This window comes from Lissotriton helveticus, chromosome 2_1 (assembly GCF_964261635.1).
Source record: "Lissotriton helveticus chromosome 2_1, aLisHel1.1, whole genome shotgun sequence".
NCBI classification, from domain to species: Eukaryota; Metazoa; Chordata; class Amphibia; order Caudata; family Salamandridae; genus Lissotriton; species Lissotriton helveticus.
In genome coordinates, this window is record NC_136059.1 from 283,458,508 (window position 1) to 283,476,262 (window position 17,755).

Here is a 17,755-nt window from a genome sequence, read left to right on the forward strand (position 1 = left end):
TTATTTGTGGTAGCACAGCTAATGTCAGCTGGTGATAATCATTCATATATTTGATTTTCAGGTCCAAATAATTAGTGCGATCATGTTTATCATACAATTAGGCCTGAATTGTATGCAATATGCACATTTAATTAGAAGAAGCCTCATCACTTATGTCATGATGTTTAAGGGCCAATTTACAAAGGCATATAGTGGTAGATAAAAGATTTCTGCTGCAGTACTACTTTGCATACTCATAAACGCTTTTGTGAATCAGCCCCAATGTGAAGGTAAGTATATATAGGTAAGTAAAGGTTTACTATATTTAACATCATGTATATGTACCCCTAAACTATAAATATAAAATATATATATATATATATATGTATATATATATATATATATATACATATTCACTGAAAAAACATAGGTTTCAGAGACTTTATAGTTAGAAATTAGCATTTAAAAAGCCTTAGAAATTCACAGAAAAAACATAGGTTTCAGGGGTGTTATAGTTAGCTTTTAATAAACATACTTAGGATTGCAAACATCAACATAAACAATGGACTACACATTACTTTAAAGTGAAAGGCTATCGGCCACATTAATCTGGGCATGCTGCGTATTATAATGGTTCTTATACGAAAGAAAAGAAAAACAAGCATTGGCATAGCCAATAGGTCTCGCTTTTGGGACATTATAGGTGTTTAGCCATGCAACAGTTGATGTTGCACCACGGATATTGTGCTGCAGAATTAAATACTTATAAGATCCGAAAGGCAAGACCTATTGGTTTTGCCAATGCTTGTTCTTATTAGTACCTGCAGTGATTTTTTCCCCATTTTAACCACTGGTTGTGTTGGATTGATAGAAACAACTTTTAATGCTCAAACACCAAGAACAACATTAATTTAGATATTAATAAATAACTGTTTACCCCACGAGGATCCATTGTTTCTCAGCGTGTGTATTGCCCCTAATTGCGGATTGTTTAAGGGTTGCCCCGTTTCATATTTCTGCTCAGAGGAGAACAGCACTACACCACGTAATGTGAAAGTTGGTTCACAGTTATAAGAAGCTAACGGGCCAATTAAGAGAGTGCCGCTGACGCTGTTTGCTCAGCGCTGTGTGGAGGTATCCAGAACCTGGAGAAAAAGTCGCCAAGGTGACCGCAGCCTTCCTGTTAAATATACATTATTGACTTTTAAGGAATCATAGCGAGAAGGCAATTATATCAAGAAATAATGAGACCCAGTGGTTATCGTTTTTGGGATTCCATGGTTTTGCCGTCTCCAGCAAGGACGGGGCGCTCGCCTCCAGGCCTACTGGCTTCAGAAGACGTCCACCAGCCAGCATTGAAGGCTGCCAGCGCTGTGTCTAGTGAGTCACCAGAGAGGAACAGAAACAAAAGTCAAGCGAAAGAAAGAGTGACCACGTGTGACTGAACGCTGGGAAATCGGACTGCCAGTATCTGTGAAGAAAGAGGTGCCATTGATGCGGACAGTGGCCATAACCGTGCACTTGCAATCTTTAATGGCCTGTAGTGTCCGAGCAATAGTAACTGTGCCTGCTTGAGGGTCATCACACAGAGAGGAAAATTACTAGTATGTGCCTTGTTGCAGAGGGGAAGGCAGCAATGGCTGCTACAGCTCGGCTTGCTTAACGTAATCAAAGGGCAGACAAGCGAGTAGCGCCTCGCCTTGGCAGCAGGGGGGAGGGAGAGAGGAGGGGGCCTGCGTGACTCCCTTGTGGAAGCGAGCCAGGGGCACCATGTGTTTGTAAGTTAATTACAAACATATGTTGCCAAAGCTTGCTCCCGCAAGGGAATCGCCGTACATGCACATGTTGCCATTGAAGGCAATGGAACACGTGCACGTTTTAGACTGAAAAGGCAGTCGATGGCTACAGGTCTCTTTCCTATGCAGCACATGCGCGCTGCATAGGGGAGACCTAAAAAGGGGTGTTAATATACACACACTATCCCTAAATAACGTTCTAGCAATTATAGTTCAATTCCAATCACAGCTCATTTAAGATGTCATGAGTGATGTCATGAGTGATGTCATGAGTGATGTAACTGACCATGTCATGAATGATGTAATGTCTGAGGTCATTAGCAGTACATTGCGGGGGCATAAGTTATAGTTAGCTCAGGTAACTTTAACTGCTGAATGTCACTGGTTGTGTATGAGTGAACTCTGAGTCTAACTATACCGTCCCTGTAATCTTAGTTTTTTTCAGCAAATTTCTAGTTTTTTTTTAACGTTAAGTGAAATGCATATCACAATGGATGGTGGGGGGTTGGAAGCAGGGCCTGGCATTGTGCTGCCCTCCCAAGCTTGCTGCTCCTGCCTTCCCTCCTCCTAGCCGTCCATTGTCCAAGTCCATGTCTCTGCTCCCTTATTGCAGCCCTGTGTGGCCCTTGTTCTGCCACTGGCCTTCCCGCCTTCTCTGAACAGTTAGCTTGCTGCCCCATCCAACTCCTCCCTATCCTCTGTTGTCTGAATGCATGGACTAGCCTTCTCCCTCCTGCCAGGCATGGTCTGATGTGCTGCCACTGCCCTCCATTTAGCATGATGTACCAGTCCACTCATCCTGCCCTCCATTGCCCTCTGTGCTTAGCTTGCTGCCCCTATTCTCCTTCCTCCTGCCCTCCGATGTCTGTGTGCATGTCCCTGCTCCATCCTTTTTGCCCACCATGTTCCATGGACCTTACACTCCTATCTACTCTGAGTGTTCTGTTGAGCTGCCACTCCCCTCCCACCTGCCTAGCATTGTCAGATGACTGTAACATGTCCCTGCCACCTTCACCCTGCCTGTCCACATTCCATGCCCCTTTCCCCTTTCTCCTGTCCTCCATGGTCCATTTTACTTCCACACCCTTCTGCCCTCCCTGGTCTGTTGTGCTGCAACTGCTCCTCCTGCCTGCCCCGCGTGGTCTGTTGTGAGACCCCTTCCCCTGAACTCTCTTGTCTGTGCCTAGGTCCTGACTCTCCCTTCTATCCTCCATGTTCCTTTGTGCATGCCCCTGCTCTCTCCTTCTTCCCCATCATAGCCATTGTTCTGCCACTAACCCTCTCACTTGCAATGCATGGTCTTCGGTGCTGCCACGGCCCCTCCCACCTTCCCTGTGTGGTCAGCTAGCTACCCCTGACCCCCTCCCACCTTCCCTCCATGGTCTGTGTGTATGCCATTATAGTCTCACTGTTGCTCTCCATGGTGTGTCTTGCTTCTAGTTCCCATCCTGCCTGATCTCCATGGTCATCTTGCTGCTCCTGCCCTGTCCCCTTGCCCCCAGCGCTCTGTTTCCATGTGCATACCCCTATTCCTTCCCTCCTGGCTTGTCTGTTAAATTGTAATGCCCCTGATCTGTCCCTCCTGCCCTTTATGGTCCGCTAGGCTGCAGTTTTCTCTCCTGTCTGTCCATTATGGTCAGCTAGCTACCATTGCCTCTTTCCCCTCTGTTCTCTGTTGTCCATGTGCATGGTCCTGTCCCCTCCCTATTGCTTTCTATAGCTTGTTGTGCTGCACTCTCATCCCACATGCCCTGTGTGGTGTATTGTGCTGCTGCAAACCCTGATGCCTGCCCTGTAGGGTCAGTTTGGTGCACCTCTCCATGTCCCTCCTGTTCTCTGTTATCCGAGTCCATGTCCCTGCCCCAATTCCTTCTGCCTTCCATGATCCAATGTACCATACTTGCTAACATTTTGAACTTGGTAAGAGGGAGATTTTGAAAAAAAACCTGGGTATTGATTTTCCGCTGTGACTTACATTGAAAAAGAGGAGATTGTAGTCAGGAGACAGATCAAATAAAACCCATTTGGGCTTAAAAACATTGGACATTTCCTGGCTGAATCGGGTCTGTTGGCATGTATGCTTGTACTACCACTGCCTCTTCTTTCTGCCCACAATGGTCTGTTATATTGCCACAGCCTCTCTTGCCAGTCCTGTATTGTTGGTTTGTTGCACCTTCCCCCCTTTCCACTGCCCTCCATAGTCAGTGGTGCTGCCACTGCCCTTCCTGCCTGCCCAGTGTGGTCAAATTGTTGCCTTTGCACCCTCCTACCTGCCTTCAATTTTCAGAGTCCGTGCCCCTGGCCTCTGCCTCTCAACAGTATCCTAATGAACAACTAGATTGCTAACATTCTATTTTTATTACAAAAGTGTGGAACGCCTGACGTCATCTTGATGTAATCAAAACTGTAATACATGGAGCATTTCCTTTAGAAATTACATATATGAGAGGGTCTTAGTTGCATCAAAATTATGGTTAGTGCTCTAAAAAACTAAAATGAGGACATATTTTCTGAGTTTTCAAATAGCAGCAAAGCACTTTTAAAATATTTGTTATCTTTATGTTTTTTTATCCAGTTGACCACTTGATTAAATGTTGCACTTATGGGAGAGGATGTGGTTTTACTTCCAGAGCTGCAGACTTTGCAACTGGGGAACCAGGTTGGAGTTTCTGTTTCAGCTTGACATTCTGTGATTCTGGTCAAATTACTTAATCTCCCCATGTCTAAAACTAAAATTAATTTGTTCTTGTGTGATGTAACCAATGCTCATGTAAAGCACTCCAATACCTGACAAGTCTGCACTATATAAAACTGCAAAAACACAAAATATAAAAAGGGGTTGCACACTTCTGTCATTGGGCTACATGTGGGCTACATCTGAGTGATATTTGTACTACATTTAGGCTCTTTTGACTCTGGTGGCTATCTTGGGAGATTTATTTGTTATGAAGTTTCCTAATTTCCTCATTTACTGCAGTCTCCTCAGTAGGAAATGCTTTCAGTTTTTTGCTTCGATTCCATCAAGTAGGTATTCAGACATGTCACGTATTTGCCATAAATTCTGAATGTTAGCACTCTAGTTGTTCATTAGATCACTGTAGTAAAGCTACTGCTCACCACGGACGTCTGCTGCTGGTTTTAAAAGTGCATGTTTCAGTCTGCATGTCAGAATTTTTTAATGAAATAGAAGAGGATTTGAGAAGTCAAAATGTGCCCTAATTTGTCTTTTTGTAGCACTAATCATAATTTCTATGGCAAAATGAACCCCCTCATTTTGATCTTTTGCACATTAAATGTTTTAAGTGTCACCACTTCAGTCCAATCAAGATGGCTTCAGGAGTGCCATACTTTTGTCATAAGGAAGACTGTTAGCGCTCTAGTTGTTCTTTAGAACACTCTGGGACATTCTGTCATTGGGCTATACTTGGGCTACATCTGGGAGATATCTGTGCTACATTTGGGCTCTTTTGTCTCTGGTGGCCATCTTGGGAGACTTATTTGTTATGAAGTTTCCAAATTTCCTCATTTACTACAGTTTCCTCAGTTGGAGATACTTTCAGTTTTTTATTTTGATTCCATCATGAAGGCATTCAGATGATGTCACTGACCATGTCATGAATGATCTAATATGTGACATCATCAGCAGTGGATTGCGGGTGCGCGAAATATAGTTAGTACAACTAACTATATAGGAGCAATTTCAATGGTTTTGTATGAGTAAAATGTCCAGCTAACTATAACACCACTAAAACTTATAGTTTTTTGAGTGAATTTCAAAGGTTTTTTAAAAACTAATTCCTAACTATATAACTCCTGAAACCTATGGTTTTTTCGGTGAATTTCAAAGGTTTTTTTAAATGCTAATTCCTAACTATATAAGGCCTGAAACCTATGGTTTTTTCAGTGAATTTCAAAGGGTTTTTAAATGCTGATTCCTAACTATAACTGGTGTGTAACCTATGGGGTTTTCAGTGAATATATAGATATATATAACATTTCTATGGCAAAATGAAACCCCTCATTTTGTTCCTTTTCAAATTAAATGTATTAAGTGTTACCACTTTATTCCAATCAAGATGACTTCAGGTGTGCCATACTTTTGTCATAAGTAAGACTGTTAGCGTTCTAGTTGTTCTTTAGAACACTCTGGGACATTCTGTCATTGGGCTATAGTTGGGCTACATCTGGCTGATATTTGGGCTACATTTGGGCTCTTTTGTCTCTGGTGGCCATCTTGGGAGACTGCATATCAGAATTTTTTTAATGAAATATAAGAGGATTTGAGAAGTCACTCAAAATGTGCCCTAATTTTTCTTTCTTCAGCACTAATCATAATTTCTATGGCAAAATGAACCCCCTCATTTTGTTCCTTTGCAAATTAAATGTTTTAAGTGTTAACACTTTATTCCAATCAAGATGACTTCAGGTGTACCATACTTTTGTCATAAGTAAGACTGTTAGCGCTCTAGTTGTTCTTTAGAACACTCTGGGACATTCTGTCATTGGGCTATAGTTGGGCTACATCTGGCTGATATTTGGGCTACATTTGTTTTTTTTTGTCTCTGGTGGCCATCTTTGGGCTACATTGGGCTACATTTGGGCTCTAACATATATATATATATAGACCAATGTAGCCCAATATATATTTTTTCAAAGTTAATTTTCGTAAAAACCACTGGAGCACATATCTTGAGACATAGCAAAGGCACATCGGGCTACCAGTCCCTACAATTTTGCCAAGTTTGGTGGAAAACCATTCAGCCGTTCGGGCTAAAAGTGAGTCCAACCGCCCTATGGAAATTAACATGGGGAAAACACGTTTTGGGACCCCCCTTTTATCTCGGCCCCCGCTTGACGAATCCCTCCCAAACTTTCAGGGGAGGAGCGGAGCGCCGCGAGGCAAAGTTAAGAAAAATTTCAGGAAGATTCCTCAACCGGCGCCAAAGTTATTCCCAATAGAATGTTGAGATTTCCCTATGGAAAACAATCCTAACTATATATACCTACTGGCTATCGCCAGTAGGTAATAACATTTCTATGGCAAAATGAAACCCCTCATTTTGTTCCTTTTCAAATTAAATGTATTAAGTGTTACCACTTTATTCCAATCAAGATGACTTCAGGTGTGCCATACTTTTGTCATAAGTAAGACTGTTAGCGTTCTAGTTGTTCTTTAGAACACTCTGGGACATTCTGTCATTGGGCTATAGTTGGGCTACATCTGGCTGATATTTGGGCTACATTTGGGCTCTTTTGTCTCTGGTGGCCATCTTGGGAGACTGCATAGCAGAATTTTTTTAATGAAATATAAGAGGATTTGAGAAGTCACTCAAAATGTGCCCTAATTTTTCTTTCTTCAGCACTAATCATAATTTCTATGGCAAAATGAACCCCCTCATTTTGTTCCTTTGCAAATTAAATGTTTTAAGTGTTAACACTTTATTCCAATCAAGATGACTTTAGGTGTGCCATACTTTTGTCATAAGTAAGACTGTTAGCGCTCTAGTTGTTCTTTAGAACACTCTGGGACATTCTGTCATTGGGCTATAGTTGGGCTACATCTGGCTGATATTTGGGCTACATTTGTTTTTTTTTGTCTCTGGTGGCCATCTTTGGGCTACATTGGGCTACATTGGGCTACATTTGGGCTCTAACAAAAATATAGCCCAATGTAGCCCAAGATATTTTTTTTTCAAAGTTAATTTTCGTAAAAACCACTGGAGCACATATCTTGAGACATAGCAAAGGCACATCGGGCTACCAGTTTCTACAATTTTGCCAAGTTTGGTGGAAAACCATTCAGCCTTTCGGGCTAAAAGTGAGTCCAACCGCCCTATGGAAATTAACATGGGGAAAACATGTTTTCGGACCCCCCTTTTATCTCGGCACCCGCTTGACGAATCCCCCCCAAACTTTCAGGGAAGGAGCGGAGCGCTGCGAGGCAAAGTTAAGGAAAATTTCAGGAAGATTCCTCAACCGGCGCCAAAGTTATTCCCAATAGAAAGTTGCGATATCCCTATGGAAAACAACCCTAACTATATATACCTACTGGCTATCGCCAGTAGGTAATATATATATATATATATATATATTCCTTCTCGACAATCCCCGTCGCAGAGGGAACTCTGTATGTCGGTGCCTGCGTTGGAGACCGGGAACGTGTCTCTGTTAATTTTATAAACAAAGAATTAAGCGGCACACTTCTTGGCAGTAAAGATGTTGGTTTATTCACAGGTCAACCGCAAAACTCCTACGCGTTTCGAACTAACGTTCTTGGTCACAGCAGTGTTCTACACTTGTCCTTTCTTAATTTCCACATTTTATACTCTCTCCCTTTTGTTTTCAGGGTGATGCTTTATGGGCCTTGTAGTTAATTCAATATAACTTTATTATTTTTTGTTAGCAAATTATACTAGGTGGCAGTGTTTTTATGTGGGGATGTTTTCCTTAATAAATACTCATTAACGCATTGATCCTTTAGTAGGAAATTATAACGCTTGAAGAGAATTCACGGATTTACCGTGAAATTATGCCGTTAGTGCTATGATTATCGTAACGGCTCTTATGAGTATTTTTTGTTACATGATTCCAACTATTACTAGGGCTGAGTGCCCTTTACCCCACTATATACACTGCCCTCTCTTTTATATGCTGTTATCTTTGTAGGCCCTGTTGTTGTTTACATTGGTGCATTAATCTTTACAGTGGTTTTTGCTCTGATCAAACATTTCATGCATTTCTTATTTTATCATTGTCCTTTCTTGTCATCTTTGTTAATTTTTTAATTGTTTAAAGATGAAGGTGCATCTCCTCATCTGCGGTCAGGCCCAACGAATGCTTCGTCTTGAATTTTATTATGAGTTTAGACTCAAGTCTTCTCAATTTTTGTAGTCTGTCCCCACCTCGTTCTTGCTTTGGGACCATTGCGACCCTAGATATTTGATATCTTGCCAAGTCTTTCCATCATAAGTTCTGATGTGCTTTGCCATGGCATATGTGTTGTCATTGTTCTGGATTGCCCTGATATGTTCAAGTATCCTCTTTTTCAAGGAGCATTTTGTGCTGCCTATGTATTCCTTTCCGCAGCAGCATCTCAACATATACACTACAAACTAAGATTCGCAGGTTATTTTATTTTAGTCTTGATTACAAAGTCTTTTCCTGTTGGGTCTTTTAGATTAATGGTGTTGTATCCTATTTTGCAAGCCTTGCATGTCATACATTTTGTGAATCCATTGCTCCTTTTTTGGAGCCAATCTGCAGGTTTATTAGCCGTGAAATGACTTTGCACCAAATGGTCCGAGAGATTTGGCGCTCTTCGATATGAGATCAGTGGGCCTGTGCTGATCTTGCTTCCTATATCAGGGTCTTTTAACAGCACATGCCAGTATTTTGATATGATTTTTTGAATTTTGTAGCTTTCTTTAGTATAGGTTACAATCATGCGCGGTCGGTCCTCTTCTCCTTGTTTAGTCTGCATAGTCTTTCCTTTATTTTTTGATGTTGTCATTGCTCTATCTCCATCTCCCTTATCGAGTGTTTCCAATCTTGTTTTCAATCTTGCTTTCACTTCACCTTGTATGATATCTGTGTGCTTGTATCCTCGTTCCAGGAAGCGATCTTTGGTATCTTTAAACTTATTCTCCATTTCATCATTGATTGAGCAATTCTTCTTCATACGGAGAAATTCTCCATATGGTATGCTTTTTTTCAGCTTTTGGGGGTGAAAGCTTGATCGATGAAGGATGCTATTCGTCGCTGTCTTTTTTCTGTATGTAGTTGTTTCTATTTTGTTGTTTTGCACAAAGACCTTTATGTCCAAGAATTCAATTCCTTTGGGACTAATGGTATACGTGAATTTTAATCCTTCTTCGTTGGTGTTCAGGATATTAAAAAAGGTCTCAAATTCTGCCATTGTTCCTCTACATAAAAGGAACAAAACTTCTATAAAGCGTAACCATAAGGCCACTTTGGACATGTATTGGTCGTTTTCCTCTCTCCAAGCCACACTCCTCTCCCACCACCCCATCATGCGATTCGCGTAGCTTGGAGAGAAGGAAACTCCCATGGCTGTCCCACAACTCTGCTGGTACATTTTCTGGTTAAAAAGAAAAACATTATTGTGCAAACACATCCTCATCATGTCAATCAGCATTTTTGAATGTTCTTGTTCAGTGATTGGTCTCTGTTTTAGGAAAAATTCGATGGCTTTGATTCCTATGTCATGGCTTATGGAGGTGTAAAGAGACACCATGTCTATAGTTACCAATAAATATAATGGTTGCCATTCTGTATTCATTAGAATCCTTATACTTATCCTAAAATCCCAGCTCAATTTGTCTATTACCAAGCTGACGAATATTGGGATGATCGAAGCTATGTATTTCACTATTGCGGACACTGCGGCAGTCGTCATGGCGGGTATTCTAGTCTACAACCCTCCTACCGCTTCGACTCTCTCCTTAACGGCTTTAATCCACCTGATGGCTGATCTCTCCCTCAAGCATCAACATTTTATGGTGCTCAGAGACTTCAACCTCCACGTGGATAATTCTCTTTGCTCAAAAGCCAACTCTTTGTTGGAAACGATGCAGAGCTTGAACCTGTCTCAATTAGTCAAGGGTCCAACACATACAGCTGGGCATACACTTGACCTTATCTTTGCCAATTTCTCTAATATTACAGTCCATTCCTCTCTTCCTCTTACTTGGTCAGATCACCATCTTGTCCCTTTTGACCTAGAGATATACTTAAGACCCACACCCACTGTCCGTGGTAAAAAGCTGGGAAGAATGTGGCACAAAGTTACCTGTTCGACCTTAGATCCTTTATTTCATTATCAGCCGGACCCTTTGTCTAGTGACATTGACGAAAATGTGTCCAAACTTAATTCCGCACTACTTCTTGCTATTGACTCCATCGCTCCCCTTAAACCTATTACCTCCGCTCGAACACGCCCTTCTGCCCCGTGGTTTTCACTGACCCTTCGAGAGGAAAAAAGCCGCTGCAAAATACTAGAACGCAAGTGGCGGCAGAATTATGACCCTGAATCCAAAGCTACTTACAAAACTGCCTTGAGAAAATTTCTTAAACATAAAAAAGTCACCATGAGAGATTATTTCTCTCTTCAAATCTCTAAAGCTAAGAACTCCTCCAAAGCCATTTTTAATATTGTTAAAGAGTTTGTAAACCCTCCCGCCAGGGCTTCGCCGAACCCTTCTAGCCAGGCTCTATGTGATGGACTGTCTGATTATTTTCTAGAGAAAATCGATAAAATTAGTACCTCTTTCCCTGTTGAGGAACATCTCCCGGTTCCTCCTGACCTGGCCCCAGAATCGGCTTCCCTACAGTCTTTCAACGAGCTGTCTCACGAGACCGCACTCAGGTTATTCACCCAGTGCAGATCAGGTTCGCCTTCTGACCTTATCCCTGCCAAGGTCCTGGGCGACCTAGCTCCTATACTGGTTTGCCCCTTTCTTTCTATTTGGAATGCCTCCCTCCATCATGGCATATTTCCATCCATTTGGAAGGAAGCTCTCTTAGTCCCCATTCTGAAAAAGCCTGATGCCGACCCTACAAAATTTAGCAACTTTCGCCCCATCTCCCTCCTTCCCAAACCCGCAAAAATTCTGGAAAAAGCCGTTCAGCTGCAACTGACAGAATATCTTGAAAACAACTCTTTTCTACACGACTCTCAATCTGGCTTTAGAGCGGGCTTTAGCACCGAAACTGCTCTCTTGGAAGTAGCTGAGACCGTCCGTGAGTGTGTGGATAGGGGCGAGGAGGCCATGTTGGTCCTCCTCGACCTGTCCGCCGCTTTTGACACAGTTTCACATATAATCCTACTTAACCGTCTAAGGCAGGCTGGAATTAGCGGCTCTGTATTAGCCTGGGTTGAGTCATTCCTTACTGGCAGAACGCAGAGGGTGGCGCTCGGACCTTTTAAATCAGAGGGTAAACCCCTGCTGTGTGGTGTTCCGCAGGGCTCTGCCCTGAGCCCTCTGCTTTTTAATGTCTATCTCGCTCTCTTGGCTACAGTGGTGGAGTCCTGTGGGGTCAGGGTGGTCTCTTATGCTGACGATACTCAGCTGATATTCTCTTTTAGAGACCACTCGGACTCCACCTTTGCCAACTTCCGCCACTGTTTGGATAACATCTGTGCCTGGATGACCATCAACCACCTTAGGCTTAATACTGATAAGACAGAGGTCTTATTCTTTAACCAGAAAGTTCCAATATCCCCTAGCCTGTGGTGTCCCACCGCGCTTAACCCCCCGCCCTCCCCGGTCCAATCAGCACGTAACCTTGGCTTTCAGTTTGATGACTCACTCTCCTGTAAAACGCAAATTAACAAGGTCACCTCAGCCTGCTTCGCGAAACTTCGCATGATTAAAAAGATTTTTCCTTACCTCCCTTTAGATGTCCGTAGAACTATCACTCAGGCCCTCATCACATCTCATTTAGATTACGCCAACAGTCTATACGCTGGTGCCCCTCAATACTTGATTGATCGCCTCCAGATCGTGCAGAACGCGGCAGCTAGACTGATTGGAAATATCCCTTACCGTCAGTCGGTTGCTTTTTATTGCAAAGAGCTTCACTGGCTCCCCATTGCAAGCCGCATTCATTTCAAGATTCTCACCCTCGCCTTTCGTGCCATCAACGGTCTAGGGCCAGGATATCTGAAAAAGCGAGTGGTAATATCTCAATCAGTGAGAACTCTGAGATCCAATAATCTACGTCTCCTGACTGCACCTCGTTTTCGACGATCCAGAATGGGCGGCAGAGGGTTTAGCGTGACGACTGCTAAACTATGGAACTGTCTCCCACCTGACCTCAGGTTTTGCCCTTCAGAATCCCTTTTCCGCAGCAAATTAAAAACGTGGCTCTTCTCTAGAATATGATCCTGTTCTCCATTCCTCCTGCCTCCCCTCTCTAGTCGTGAGTTCCTGTATTAGCGCCGGGACACCCCTTCGGGGGTAGCTGCACGCTGTATAAACTACTTAAATAAATAAATAAAATAAAATCCTTAAAAAATCTCCCGTATCTTTTATGTAAGATGTCAATGTTGGAACTATGGGGGCATTGAAATAATCAACATAGTTAGCAATGTTCTCGTATAAACCTCCACAACTCGAAATTATTGGCCTACCAGGCAGTTTATTCAATGTTTTGTGCACTTTGGGTAAAAAGTACATTGTTGGTGTAATGGGATTATCCACCATGAGGTATTTCTTCTCACTTTCTGTGATTAAGCCTTTTTGTTGCCAATGATTTAATTTCCTTTCCAGATCTGATATGAATTCTGGAAAAGGATTCTTTGTTAACAGTTCATAATTTTTTCTCTCATTTAATTGGCACAGGGCTTCATCAATATATTGTTGTTTATCCATTATTATGATGTTTCCGCCCTTATCCGCTGGTTTAATTTCAATCATGGTATTACTTTTCAGTGACTGAATGGCTGCTCGTACTTGTTTTGAAAGATTTTCCTTGGTATCCGAGTGAGTATTGCTTTGCATTTTCTCAATATCACCCATTACTAAGTCATAAAAGAGTTCAATTTTGTTTCCCGGATGGAGAGTGGGATAAAATTTCGATTTGGGCTTAAAGGTTGTTGCAATTCTTTTGTCTGTTAGAACCTCCATTTCCTCAAGGATTTGAGTTTCTGTTATTTGGGAACCTGTCGTCTCACTGTGGAAAATTAGTACTATTTTGGTAAACATTATCTGCGCCATCTTGCCTTTCCCCCTGATGCCACACTTTTTGTCGTGCGCGTCCGCCATTTTAGGTGCCTCGATCAGAATAGCCCTTTTGCATGCCACTGGCCCCCGACGTAGCCCTTCGCCCTCACCAAGCCTGCACGCTGACCAACCCCCCTGCTCGCACCTGCTTTGAGTCATAAACCCCTCTTCAGCGCAGCTCTGCCTCAGAACCCCATCCTGCTCCCAGCGCGACACCGCCCTTCATTCCTTTTCATGGTCCCAGGCCCTTTGATGCCAACCCCCTTTTTCCTGTGTGTGCCCGTTTGTCTTCCTCGTTCCCAGGCCGACCCCCAGCTCTGCCGGTACTATTCCTCGCCCCTCCCCGTACAGTAGAAAGCTTCCCTCATCAAAGGACCCCCGAGTTGATCAAAGCCCCCACCCCATGAGATCCGATCGAACCCCCCACATTCCATGAATCGGCGGAATATCCAGCTGCGCGATAATCATCACCTGTTGTGACCGGGGTGGGGACTTCTACTGTAAATGTGTGTGGGAACGGGCCCGAAGGGGAGATTCCGGGAATGTCTTTCCGTACATCAAAGCATTGCCATGAACATGTAATCTATAATAAAGCAATAAAACCTGTATATAAGAGGCCAGGCCTCAGAGATGCAGTTAGAGCACCTCAGAACGATACCTGCTGCCTAACTGTTGTGTTCTCCTCCGGAGAGAAGAAACCTTGTTTCCTGCCTTCCCGCCTCCAGCGCCTGCCTCTTCATTGATCAATATTTCATGGGTCTAAGAGGCGATACCGCCGGGCAAATATCGATTGTCCCCTGACCTTAGATTCTACAATTGGCGTCCCAAGCGTGGGGCCCATCAGCGACTCGTGCATCCAGTGGGAGAGGTCCTGACGACAGAGTGAACGACTGCAACGATCGGGAGAGCTCTTGCCCAATGGACCCTCGTCTGGCAGCCGATCATCCGAACTTCTCTAGTTCCGAACAGACCTCTCTCGAGTGATCTACGGTCCTGACTGGGAACCATTAGGAGTGCTGCGAGGAATACGAAAAAAGAGGACGATCGGGCGCTGGATTCGGAAGACAAGAAACTGTCCATACGGTCCGGGTAAGGTCGTGTAAACACGACAAACTGCAAAATAATTGACTAATTGTTCAGAAAATACTAGTATTACTCTTTGTTAACTTATTTGGAGATTCACTGTCTGCACGCGGAGAAACAGTAGGCTCTTTCCCTTTTACAAACAGTGAAGGATAGGTAACGCAGCCGTCGTGCCTATTTTTCTCCCCCACTGAATCCTATTATTTATTAACGGTTTTTGGGAGATTCCCTCTCCCACACTGATTAACTGGGTTCTTTGACCCCGAACTACTGTTCACGGATTGTTTTCTGGAGATTCTCTGTCTGCAAACAAGAAATAACAGATTCCTCTTTACGGATAGTGAAAGGGTAGAGGACGCAGACTTTTGCGCCCCTACTTACACTCCCCACTGATTTTATTTTATTTTTATTGGTTGTTTTTATTGGTTGTTTTTTATTGGTTCATGAGGTATTCACTGCCTGCAAACAACGTAGAATAGAAATATTCTGTCTAGTCTTTGCACACAGTGATAAGATAGGCAGTGCTGACTTTTGTCCCTCGTTGCGAGCCGTCATGTCTGTCTTCTCCCCACTGATTGATAACTGGTACAGCCCGGACCGTTTATTAGAGGTGGATCATCTAGCTCCGCTGGAAGGCACCCCTAATAAGGACATGTTCATAAACTATGGATTAGTTACCATAGCCTATAATAAATTGTGGCACAGGTATACCAAAGAAAGTCAAGACAAACAGTGGCCACTGGTAGGATCCTTCGGTCTTGATAAAATAGAAACGTTAGAAATAGCCCTTCGTAATAATAAGACAACGCCTATTATGCTCGACAGTCTCGGTATGTGGCGAAAAGAGGCAATGCAACGAAAGAGAAGAGACGAGGACAGAGCAGGTAGAGGAATATATCAGCAGGACAACCCCTGGACACCACGACCCGAAAGTTATCCCCCGACACTACGCACAGGACGGCCAGACTTAGGGCAAGACCAATGTGCTTTTTGTAAATGTATCGGACACTGGAAAGCCCAATGTCCGACTTTACTGAGCGAGAGTAGGAACAGAGGACCGACAGGAATAGCAGCCCGGAAGAAAGGGAAAAAGCGCGAGACAAAGAATCAGACTGACATGGTCAGGCCAGATAGAACCACCACGTTCGATTATGCCCGATGGCACAGATTTCGCCAGACTGATTTCAGCGACATGTTCGAGTTTTCATAGATCGAACAACGTTAAGACGGGAACCCAGTCTAGCTCTAAATTAACAGACGGAAAAAGATAATTATGGCCAATAACTGTTTTATGTTTGTCTTGGGTCTTTTTATATAATATTTGTACTGTCTCCCCGTCTGAGTTTGTGTGTACGTAATGCATGAATCTGCGTCATCCCTCTGCCTGTGTTACTTTGGTACTTAAACTTTTGTTAACAGAAGCTTTAGTATGGAACAACCTGGAAAGAAAGGAGTGAGAAAACGAAATCCATAGGCCACTTATGAACTTGAACTTTTATTTAACATAACGAACAAGAAACAAATAACAATATGTAATAATAACACTTAATAATGCCCTAACAACAGAAAACGTTTGAAACAAGAACGGTAAAACTAGAAAATGAAAGTCAACAGAACATTCGCCCCCCCCCCATTCTGGAACCTTCCAAAGTAGGGCAGGGTTACGGTTACGCCCAGCCGGCGGCAACCATATAAGGCGGGCCCTGCTGCCAACACTCGGTCAGGAAATCTTAACATATGGGGGAGCCGAAGGAGAGGCAGGGGCCAGCGGAGTCCGGCCACAGCGGCCCTGGATAGTTGCAGGCAGTCCCGCCACATGTCCCCCCGGTCTGGCCACCAAGGGCCAGGGACCGGGGCCAACGGGATCCGGCTGCAGCCGATGAGCCAAAGAACCCGTTCATGGGGCCAGAGCAAGGGGCGTCCGGCCGACATCCGCCGGAAGCCCGGTCCAGAGAAGGACAGGACACTTCTTTCTTTTCCCCTCCGTAATGGCCGCAGCAGCACGCCCGGCGCCACTTCTGTCATGAACAATGGCCGCGACAACTCTGGGCGGCGGGATGTCTTGTACATACCTCCAGTCCTGGTCGGGCTGGGAGGGAGAGGCGACGCGGACGAGCCTCTCCCACCCCCACGGATAGGAGGTTTCCCAGCCCCCGGCCCAGCGCCGAACTCCTCCAGCCAGGCGGTGGTGCCAATACCTGCGTAGCACCGAACATACCATGGTGGCGCCCCGATACTTGCGCAGCACCGAACATGCAATGGTGCCGATACTTGCGCAGCACCGAACATGCAACGGTGCCGATACTTGCACAGCACCGAACATGCACCGCAGGTGGCCATACTTCCGCAACACTGGACATGGGTTCATTCCAAAAGGTCTCTTCCACTCTTGCAGACTCGACGAGAGGGGACTGCTGCAGGGCCTCAAAATGGCGTCTGGGCCCGCTGAAAGGCGGGTCTCGGCCGCTAGAGTAACTTTGAACGGCAATGTAACTCGATCGCTCGCCCACCGGAGCACGAGCCCCCACCTCCGACAGCATCTCCACAGCCTTGAAGATTCTACGAAAGTCCCCGGAAGCCCTCGGCCCCTGCAGGCTTCCGGTAAGGGACAACTGCCTTGATCGCTAAACGAAATAAGCATGGCATAGCCACTCCTTCTGTTAGCATGAATTCTTGAACTGCCGAAAAGGACTCTGGTCCAACTGCCAGTTGTAGGAAACATTTCCTTCTCTGATGCTACTTCCGGACTAACCCGGCCCCGCCCAAAATGGCGCCGGTATCAATAGGAACTTACGAACACCTCGTGGTGTTCCTTCGCACTAATACAAACTTGATGTTCCAAGACATATATATGATCCTTTTGTACACTTAACAAGAAAGAAGGAGAGCTCACTCGACGAACATGTAAAAGGATCCCGTTAAAAATGTTGGTTACAAAATGTACGATGTATTATATTTTTATTTATAATTAATGTATAACCTCGCTTATGACGCACGCACACGGTATGCATATAGGAAATCTGATTGCAGCTAGTCTGACTATGCTTCTAAATTATGAAATAAATGCCCCCGATCCCCCCAACCAATTGATGGACGTTTTAGTTACCTACGAATGACTGAATAAACGTTTCTAAATGTTTTTTATTGCTGCAA